We start from the raw sequence: 10,802 nt of genomic DNA on the forward strand, positions 1-10,802 counted from the left end.
ATAAAAGCAGGGTTTTAACGAAGAGTTGAGAGCCACTTGTTCGGAAAAATCATCAGTTCCTACCGCCGGTAGCTATATATTTTTTCTATTTTTCAAACAGAAAATAGTTGTGAAATATAGTTGGCCATAGAGAGTCAAAGATTAATCAGGTAACTGAACTGCATTCGCAGAATACGTTAGTTACGGTGCAGTACAGTGCGTTTTGCATTTTGTAATGTTTTTGTTTTTGTGGAAAATATCACTTTTTTTTCCGGCCCGGATACTCTTTGTGCTAACACCGTCATTTTGCCGTTAAAGGCGCCGGCCGGGTGATGTTAACTATTTTTAATCTGTCGTTTTATATCCTTCTCAGTGTAGGGAGGAGAGAAAGACTGATGTTTACCACACGGGGGTATGTTAATTGTTTTTAATTTTGCCTTAACTTTTTTGCTGTAACTTTCCCTTAAAACAATATTTATATGCAAATGTCGACAGTTCCTTACTTGCGTGAAGGATAGAGGTGGTACCGAGCATTTGTATTGTCTCTAGCGTAGACAAAATACAAAGAATCGAAAACAAGAAACGAGAATTAAAGATTTTATATTTTGGCAAAATTTATAAGCGAATTTAAATATTACAGAGTTGGTAATCTCGTTAATTTTAATACTGACGTGAAAGGTAAAAAAAAAATTGAAGTTGGTCATGAGAAGAATAAGCATAGTTGTTTGGTGGCTTTCAATCCATTCTTTAGTAGTGGTATTAGGCGACTGTTTCATGATTCTCTGTGTACGTATATCGCAGAATATCTTTTGAAAACGGACGACGAATATTCAGGGCACCATGACCATATTTGGGTAGTGTTCAATGCGTTGAATAATAGCGCGTATAAGCTTGCGTAGGGTAAATTTCTGAAGGTTTGTGGTGACAAGCTTCTTGTTGTAAGTAAGTAAGTAAAGTAAAACCTTTATTAAAGTGTCGATTTGTTTACGGCTAGGTAGACTAATTGGGGACACTAATAAAATATCGTACTAGTAAAAGTTAGATATTTACAAGAAAGTGATTAAAATTAACGAATATGGGAGATCCTGTGTAGCTTATGTACAAGATAAAATTAAAATTTTCATCTTCGAAGATTTTTTTAGTGTCCGTGGGACTGGAACATTGGTGAAGACAGATTAAAAATAAAAAGAGGCAAATTCATAACCATGAGCGAGCAGATCATCAGTTATGGATTTGATCCGATAAGCTGCGTCAAAAGTGTCTTTTAATGTGTAATCGTTTTGAGTGGGTGGTCGCAAACGTTCACTGATGAGTTTCCCAAGGGATAGTGATAAGGCCAGTGTATCATTTTCTGGGACGAAAGTTTTATTAGCGATCAAATGTTTTATGGATCCAGCTTAGGAAGGCCATGATCTCGAGCAGGGTCATGTCGTGGAACAGTTTAATTTATAAGCGCATCTCTAAAACTTTGATTAACCGCTTTTCCCAAAACGCTATAAGGAGGGCTCCTAACACCGGCGACTGCTCCCAAAACAAATTATGCCAGATCTCTAGTCTACCACCATTTGGCTCTCTGTTCCCTACTGATCGGGTGATTTAACAACACACCTAGTAAAAACATTGAAACGGTCGAAAACAACAAAACTCTTTTTTTTTTTTTTTTTTTTACACACACTTCAAAGACCAAACACTGCTGTTAAGTAGGTCTAACGTTGTTTTTATATTCAGTAGCCCCCGGGTTGCGTTTCCTCATGCATATGTTGGAAAAACTAATAGAACTCTTTTTGTCAGAACACAATAACATGCTTTCTTTGGCAAAGAAGTGCTATTCAATTATGTTCACAGCTGTGAACACTTCGCGCGATAATTATCAGAAATCTTTGTAATTTACCAGATCTCATTACCGATGCTTCCTCAGCGTCTATTTCATTAGAAGAGTTTTTCCTAAAAGCTGTCCGCGTCCAACTCAATCATTTTAGATCAAGACGACAACTGGAACAAGTTTTCCACTTTCTTTAAAAGATTAGTCGCTTTTCGGTTTAAATAACTGTTATGAATTGAAGTTCAGGAGAGGAGAAGACGCCATTGCTTACAGAACACGTCCGACTGTTTCGGTAGCGCGCATGTGCAAATGCTCTTTCTTGAGGCAGTTTCATATAGCATCCCAATACAACGAGGTTTTGGGTTCTTTGTACCAAGACAACACAACACCAATTCTCGACAGGTCCCGTGATTGATACATTGATACGTTCTCCTCGCTACTACACACTCAATATGATTTACTTCTAGTATATGCATATGCGCTACCGCAATGCTTAATAAGCAGGCTGTTATGCGCTGGTCAATTTAAACCGCCAACATCCATCCCCCTCGAAAAGGCATAACCAAGACATTTTACTACGCGCCGTCTCTTTCGACAGAGTACGCTTGTGGAAATAGAGGAGTTCAGTTTAAAGGACAGTGTTTCACCTTAATGAGCAAACGGCTCACAGAAAACGGTCTTCAAAACAGATTTTCAAGGTATCATTAATATATTTCTATCTATTAGCATGAAAAATTGTTGAAAGAAGTTGAAAATTTGTCCTTTTGAAGTGGCATTTTTGGTAGGTCATTTAAATGGCTAGAGTCGACTCCCGATAACTCGAACCCTCGTTAACTCGAACCTGCCGCTAACTCGAACCAATTTTCCTTCCTTTCAGGTCATTTTCTATATAATTTTACCCTCGATAACTCGAACTCCCGATGACTCGAACTTTTTTCAATTTCCCCTTAAGGTTCGAGTTATCGGGAGTCGACTGCATTTGGCCATAAGGGGGTCAGGAATTGAACAAGCCAATCTGAATAGTTCCTGTGCCCGGGAGGGTACGGTTGCACGAGAGGTTGTTGGCCGAGTTACGAGATTAATCGGCGCATAAACACCACTTGACTAAGCGATCAGTTGGTCTGATCTCTAATATCGAACGAGACTGCACTTGTCATCAATTCTTATTTCTGTTGGAAGGTAGGTTTCGGATGTGAGTTGCTTTTTTTCCATACAGAACGAATGTAAGCAGTACGGTCTTATATTTACTCGGAATTTATTTAATTAGTAATTTACTGTTGTAAAATAGAAATTATAATTTTTATCGAGTTACTTTCACCATTTGAATGAAGAACACTTTGATGTCTTGGTTTCATTAACGGTTTCTAGTGTCTTGTATTCTCGTTTTGTTGTATTGGTGTGAAACAAGTGAACGACATTTGCGTTTATTACAAGACTTACGAGCGGGACTGATAAACTGAAGGATTGTCGAAACATCGTCCTAGTCTGAGACCGAATTTGATTCACTTACTTTTATTCGGTTTTAATTTATTTCATTTTATTATAATTTTCGTTTTGTATTAGGTGGATGTAAGGATCCATCCTACGCTAGCAATTTTTGTAAAATCCATCTGCTGTCAAATTGAGTGTTTGATTAATTTTCCATATATGCATATGTTTCAGTCTATCGCAATATATTTTGTAGCATTTATCTATACGATAACTCTTTCTGTCAACATAAAACAAACGGATTTGTTTTACTCATAAAACATATTGTTGTTCTGGCTACAATATATTTATTTTGGTGTTTCGTGACTTATTAAACGTTTGGCCATATTGAGAAAAATTGGAAGTGTATTATTTTGTCGAATTTGGCACGCCTGTCATTTCAAATAAAATATTGTTCTTTGTGTCCTAAGACTTCCCACTCAAACTCTGACCTAATAAGATTTTTTTTCTCTCACGTCTCTGAGGAAGAACAATTGTTTTTGTGCTGTTTGAATCGCTAAAGATCTCAATTTCTTTCATTACGCTACACGGACATGCCATTTACATAACAAAATTAATATAATTTCGAGTTTCTTTTGCCGGCGTCAAAGCTTAATTCACGAGACGTCAACTATTTTCATTTATCACTGTGGTTAATTTTATTCATCTGTGGTCAATGTTATTCGCTGGAAACTGAATCTACACTAGCGCAACACAGGGTTTTCCTGTCCTCGTTCCGGCAATGTTTTCGTCTTCCCCCATTATTCCTCGAACACCTGTTTGCGGATGCAGACGTGACACAACCGTTATGCAAAACTCCTTCATGAAAAGCAATACAAAACGTCTTGGAATCATTTCTCTATGACTGGCAAGGTGTTCGTCAATGGAAGAAGTCATAACTTTTAATCGAAATTTTCCGTTTAAATCTTCCTGTTTTGCAGCATTTTTCAGTTTGAACGTATCGACTGAGCGTCCTGAGGGGTAACCAGTTTAATGTCCTCACGATGCACGTGCTCTTGAATTAGAAGAAGTAAAGAGGAACAAAATTTACTTGTTTTATCGAATAAAGAATTAGGAAGGATTGTAAGGTAAGTTTGAGATATCATCTCCAAACCTTTAATTATACGATAAGGTAAACCCAAAAGTTTAATGGTGCTGGTATGCTGTTTCTTAGCCTCAAAAACCAAAGGATTATACAGTTGGCCGTTTGCTTATGCACTTTTGATATTTCACACGATTTCGAATCGCAGTAGTACACTGCATCGTGGTAACTTGACTTTGACAATTTGTACTTCGGATAGAATAAAGTCGATGCCTTCGTAAGGAGTGCCTTAAAATTACTGAAGTTTTATAATTGTATCCTTCTCGGAAGCGACGATGTGGGTCGTTAGAATGCGAATCTTTAAGGCACGCATATGGTGGAACCGATTTCTTGACAGTATACAACAATGGAAAGTTTATTTTTTACTATGTAATGTTCTTCTACGCTTTTTCTTTGTTAAATGAAACTGCCATTCTAAATCCTCTCTTACGTTCGCTTCAAAGGGAAGGTAAAGTCGATAAATTTGAAACTGTATTAATTAATTCCAATAGGCTCGATCTTTCCAACAGTCTAAATTAAACTGAAATTACAAAGATACGTATGAGGTGGTTTTTCGAGCTATAGTTGACTTCTGTTAGACTGACTCAGTTTACTTAGAGATGCGAGAGCGCTTATTATAAATTATATATTCAAATGGTTCGCCACATGCAGGAAGAAGTAGTCAAAGTGTATAATTCATTATCGACAAGTTTGCTTTTAAACCTGAATTGCTTTCGTTGCTCAATTGAATATATTATGCGCGTGTGTCACTTACTAACGACACATCATTCTCGTGCATTGCCCTACTATCACAGTTTCACTGATATCACAAAAAGTCATCTATAGATCTGTGTATTTTTGTTGATACTTCATGTAGGGAAAAAAAACCAACTGTGTCTTAAAGAATTGAAGCCAAGTCAGCAGGTCAAGACGTCCTTTCATTTCACAAAATTGAACGTATTTTCTTTTGATAATTTAGGTCCTCCTCGAGTTTGTAAGAATTAAACAAAAATTGTCAAAAGTTGAAGGCCAAGGAAGACCACCTGAAAATTAAAAGGTACATCACATGCGAGAAAAACAGTGAGGTAAATGGGTATTTGCTTGTCGCGAGGACGTAATGGACATTTTGTAGTATTGTTTACTTAGGACCCTCTCATACTCTTAATCTTTTCCATTAAAATACACGCAACGTCCCTAACATTTTGCAAGATGTTTTCAGAAGGATTAATGTGCAATTTTGATCCTTTGTTAAGATAATTATTGTCAACGGCTCCGAAACGGCAGCTAGCCTGAGGACATCAAAGCCTCATGGCTTTCAATATAATTAATGGCGCATCGAAAAAACGGAAATTAATTATGAGTATAACCAGCCGGTTGCATTTGTAGAGTTGAATAAAATTAATTTGCACATCTACCCATTTTATTTTGATGCAAAAAAGCCAAAAAATATAATTTGTCTTGTTTCTTACTGACGATGATTTCTTTTGATTTTTTGTAAGATCATCCGTGACTTCTAAGAAGTCAGATCCATTGGCTTAAATTCACCTGTTAAAGTTTTTTGGTGGGTCGAGTTCACCGAGTAGTATTCAGATGACCTTTCTTCGCATTACTAGCAAGTCCGATCTACTTTTAAATCACAAAACGTGCCTACGATGAAAATGACCATCAAATAGTAATGTTACCCTGAACGAACGATATTTTGCTTTACAGAACATTGACATGAACCAATGCCGGTCTCAAAATTGCTACCCCGGCACAACATTGGAATAGCTTCTGTGAAACCAGAATATTAAACATGTTTCTTATAGGGCAATTTTGATCTATTAAAACTCCTACTCATGGGCAATGAGGCTTAGGGGAATAAAACAAAAGAAATTACACTGAGCTTGAGGGATAAGAGATGAATAAGTAAGGTCTTTTGTTCTCGCTGCCAAGTTAGAATTGACTCTGTTGCGTGTGCGTGAACTCACGGACATTATTAGCAAATTTGTAAAGGAGTTAATAAAACATTTATCGGTGGTAAGACCGAATTGTAAAGTACCTGCTATAAGGACCTTGCCTTCCGCTGGCTCCTTAAACTAACTAATACAATATTTAATATAATCAATTTAGAATATATAGCTGGAGAACTTCCGTTTAATTTGCAGAAGTATTTTTAGGTATTGCGGCAACAGCGTCTGTTTATCCACATCGCGTAATACGACACCGTCTTTACATCATTCAGTATGCAAATCTCCAGCCCCTACAACTGTTCGGTCTTTAAAGCAGATCATATGTCCATTATGGAGAAAGTGATTATTACTTTAAAACGCACTGTCATCCCCTATGAGTTTTCAAGCCTTTAGACAACTGCGCGAGATATATTTTTGGTGTTTAAGGAAAAAACAATCGGTAAGTTTTATCCACAAATTAATAGTACATGCATGTCGATTGATAACAATTTTACTTGACAACTCATCAAATCTCGTTGTTTTTCACGACGTCCAAATAACTATGATTTTATACCTAAGTAGCAGTGCAACCAACGGAGGAAAATGATTATTTAGGCTATTGAGTTTACTTTGTGGCCGTTAGTGAAATATTTCCAGGAGGAATATAAAACGCGCAGCAACGTGTTTACAAATGACAAACTGTAGCCATTTAAGATAACCGGTAGGTTTTATTATGATTTAAATTTTATTCTACTTGTAAATTATCCTCGATCGATTCAAACGCAATGCTGGTTGAGATGAAAACCGTTGTAAAGGTTAATTAATTTTAAGATGACAACTCTGCTTCGACATAATTATTTAAGCATTATAACTCTCAACAACTTAGACAAGTCACGACATGGGCCTCACAAACCACAAATTATTAATGCAGCAAAAAAAATAGTTTACTATGGCCCTTGTCTGTGTTCTCATCTAACTTCAGGGCGCAAATTTCGGCGAGACCAGGAAGCATTTTCTCTTTCTCACTGCAATATTCATCCCTCTTGTCAAGGCATGATGCACCTGTTCAACCGATCACTTAGAATTGTTGCGAGGCTGATGTTTAATCCTTTCTTAGAGAAGGCACAATTAGACATGTCTTACCGCATGTCTTTTAGTGAATTACATGACCGAAATTTTTTAATTCGTTAGTGTATGTATCCCCCAGAGGAACTTGTTAGAATGTTTTTTTAAGATGGTCGCACCAACCGAATCACGCAAGTCTTTCGCTTCTCTCCCTTACATCAAAGGAGTAACTGAACCTTTGACACGTATCCTCAAAAAACACGATGTCACAGTTGTAAACAAACCATTTACCACACTACAAAAACAGTTCCCAGCTCCGAAATTTCGATCTTCCATGGAATCGCAGACCAACGTCGTGTATAAAATTCCCTGTACAAATTGTTCGTGGTGTTACATTGGGGAAACCGGCAGAGCTTTCAATACCCGAATAAAAGAACATTTGAGGAACACCAAAACTGCGGCCAATGGTTCTAGAATTGCTAATCACGCCTGGTCCAACAACCATGTCATTGATTTTGAAAACGCGTCAATTATTGACAAAGGCACCTTCAGAACCAGAAAAACATTAGAAGCGTGGCATACCAAAGTGACACCTAACGCAGCTAACAATTCTTGCCCGTTACCTGGACAATACAACATTCTTTTTAACAAACATTCATAACTATTTACATTTTTATTATTTCGCAATTCACATTTTTTGTTTAAAAATTTTTTTCTTAGCACTTTCTCATCACTCATTTTACCCGTCGAAGACTGCAGTTCGGGCAGTCGAAAGCTTGTAGTTTTTTAATCATTTTAGCCAGAGATCGCTTTTTTAAGTTTTAACTAGAAATAAAATACTTTAAGAATATCTCAGCCTAGATTTTGACTTTACGGCTAAGACTACTTCTGAGGTGCTTTTTTTCAGTTTCCTCAATCTTCTCCTGCATAGTCCAGGCTGATGGACTATGCAGGAGAAGAACCCCCTTGTGGGGAGGGGGCAGGGAGAGATGGAAGGGGGGGGGGGGAGGTAGATTCAATTGCAATCATGTTTACAAAAATATTTTCAAAGTACCAACACCAGTACAACAATAATACTAAGACCTCTTTTCCATGAGTGCCGAGCCTGTAATTTTTCACGTAACAATCGTTTAACGATGCTCGAGGTTGCTCAGATTACCCAGATACGTATTTACGATGTCTTACTCACGACATTAAAGGCTATTTTTTGAGGTAGAAACGTTTCATTATACAGTAGTAGAGCAAAAACCGAAGACAAGGTTTCCCTCCTTGTACCAGAGTCATCTTACTTTTGATATACAGAAGAAAAGCTATTCTTATTCAAATTAGACAGTCGTGACCACTATTATTGTAACTATTCTTGCAATTAACCTGAACGAAATGATGCTCACCAAAATGTCTGTCGTTAATGGAATGGACACCGCCATTTTTCACTTATAGCCACAAAAAGGGAGATTTCGCAATCTATGTGGCGAAATCGCCGTACTGAGAGATATTTTTCAGAGCGATTTCTAATGAAAAGAAAAGTCATTGAAAATGTGTTTGTGGTCACTTTTTATTTTAAACAAATATACGCGCTATCGTCAGTGTCACTTAAATGAACTTTTTTTCTGTTATTAAACTTTTCTTAAATAGTGCCAATCAAGTGTTTTCACTAATATGACGGATATTTTAGTCAAAATTTCGTAGTGACATAAATAATTATCGTAGCAGAGCAATGATAAACAGGTTTCATTTGAATTGTTTTATTCGTCTTCCGCCGATTGTTTAAAGAATTCGCCACCGTCGTTTCTAAATTCCGCTTTGTATTAAAGCTGTCTTCCGCGTCTTAATTTGAGTAATTTGTTTTCGTAGTTTCTGGCTGAAGGGATTGGTTGATATTTCCAAAGACAAAAATATATCTGATGGTATTTTTGTTTTGATAATCAGGAAGTTATAAGCGACAAAACGTGATGTGCATTGAGTATGAGATGCACTCAGATACTGACTCGAGGCAAAGAAGCCGACCTGAAACGTGTAGGAGTGAGTCTGACGGGGAAATTTTCACGCGCCACGTTATCATTTCAAATGAGCTAGATAGTGGAAAAGAACGGGGAGGCTCAGCTTTTTCGATTAAACTAACATTTCAAATTGAGATTAGTTATCTTCAACTCACTTGATCGCCGTGTCCTCGCAATTTTCGTGTGGGCTCACACAAAGTATATTACGTATCAGCCAGACAAATTTGTAAAGTTGCATTCATTACTTAAGACAGCAGGTCGTTGTCAAAACATCTGTCTACTAAATTAACATATTGTTGTTGTTGTATTTTACATCTTAATATAATTTTTTTTTTTTTTTTACTTGGTTTTCAACAGAAGTTCGAGAAAGATCGTAAGCCTGATAGTAACACCAGAAGTTACAATGCATTCCTACTAACAACTTGAAGCCATTTCTTGCACAAAGGGTTGTTTGGGCTACGGGTACCTCTGTGCTAATTACTGTCAAGATGGTTCCTCTGAGGCTCCACCAATAGCCTGCTTGTTCAAAGATGAAAATACAAATTGTTTCGAGGTTCCGATTGGCTTAATAGCCTGTAGGTGTACTTTCCATAATTCGTTTCACAACATTAAAAACATGATGCATTTTGTTATCGAACAAAACCATAAATTAAACGTCCTCCTTGAAGCTACGTTTGCCTTCGCGTCGGTTTTTTCTGGCAACATAATGTTGTGAATTACTGGATCACTAACACAATCAATAACTCAGTGAGGATTACAAATTTCTACCAAGGGATACTTTATCCGGACTTAAGGAACACTTTCACTATTGTTGTTATGTTAAGCGGAAAAAAGCCATCTTGGTGAGTTTTACGTGTATGCCTACGAAACGCGTTAATGGATCGAACAGCGTTATACCTGACTTATCACAGGCTCATAACTCACAACTCATTCAGTAGTGTACTGTCATGAAATTCTATTGAAATGTAACTGAAATTGAACAAACGGGTTTTTATTAGTCCATTCAGATTCACCTGAAAATAACTGCCAGTTTCCCCTTCCGTTAGAATCAGCTATTTTGAATTTCGATCAGACAAAATGTGACTCATGCTTTCTACTTTCTACCTCAAAAACTGAAATGTTTTAATTTCCCCTTTTGCTAAAACTTTTTCGTACTGAGCATCGAGGCATAGAAACTGCCAAGGTCTGTTAACTAATCAAGGCGTCTACATTTTGACGGTAGTTTGGTACATTGAATTGTGTCAGTAAATTCATTGTATTAGATAAACGAGAACTGCAATGCGGAATTGTGTGAAAGCAAACGCGAATGTCTATACTATATTTTCGTAGAGAAAATAGAATTTGCTCAAATGCTGGACTCTAAATATGACCTCAAAACCTATATTGATATAATTTAATAAATCATACATGCGACACTGATTCGGACAAGTTTAAAATCCAACAAAATTATTATTATG

Source organism: Pavona decussata, unplaced genomic scaffold (genome assembly GCF_977016875.1).
Source record: "Pavona decussata unplaced genomic scaffold, jaPavDecu1.1 SCAFFOLD_168, whole genome shotgun sequence".
Taxonomy (NCBI): domain Eukaryota; kingdom Metazoa; phylum Cnidaria; class Anthozoa; order Scleractinia; family Agariciidae; genus Pavona; species Pavona decussata.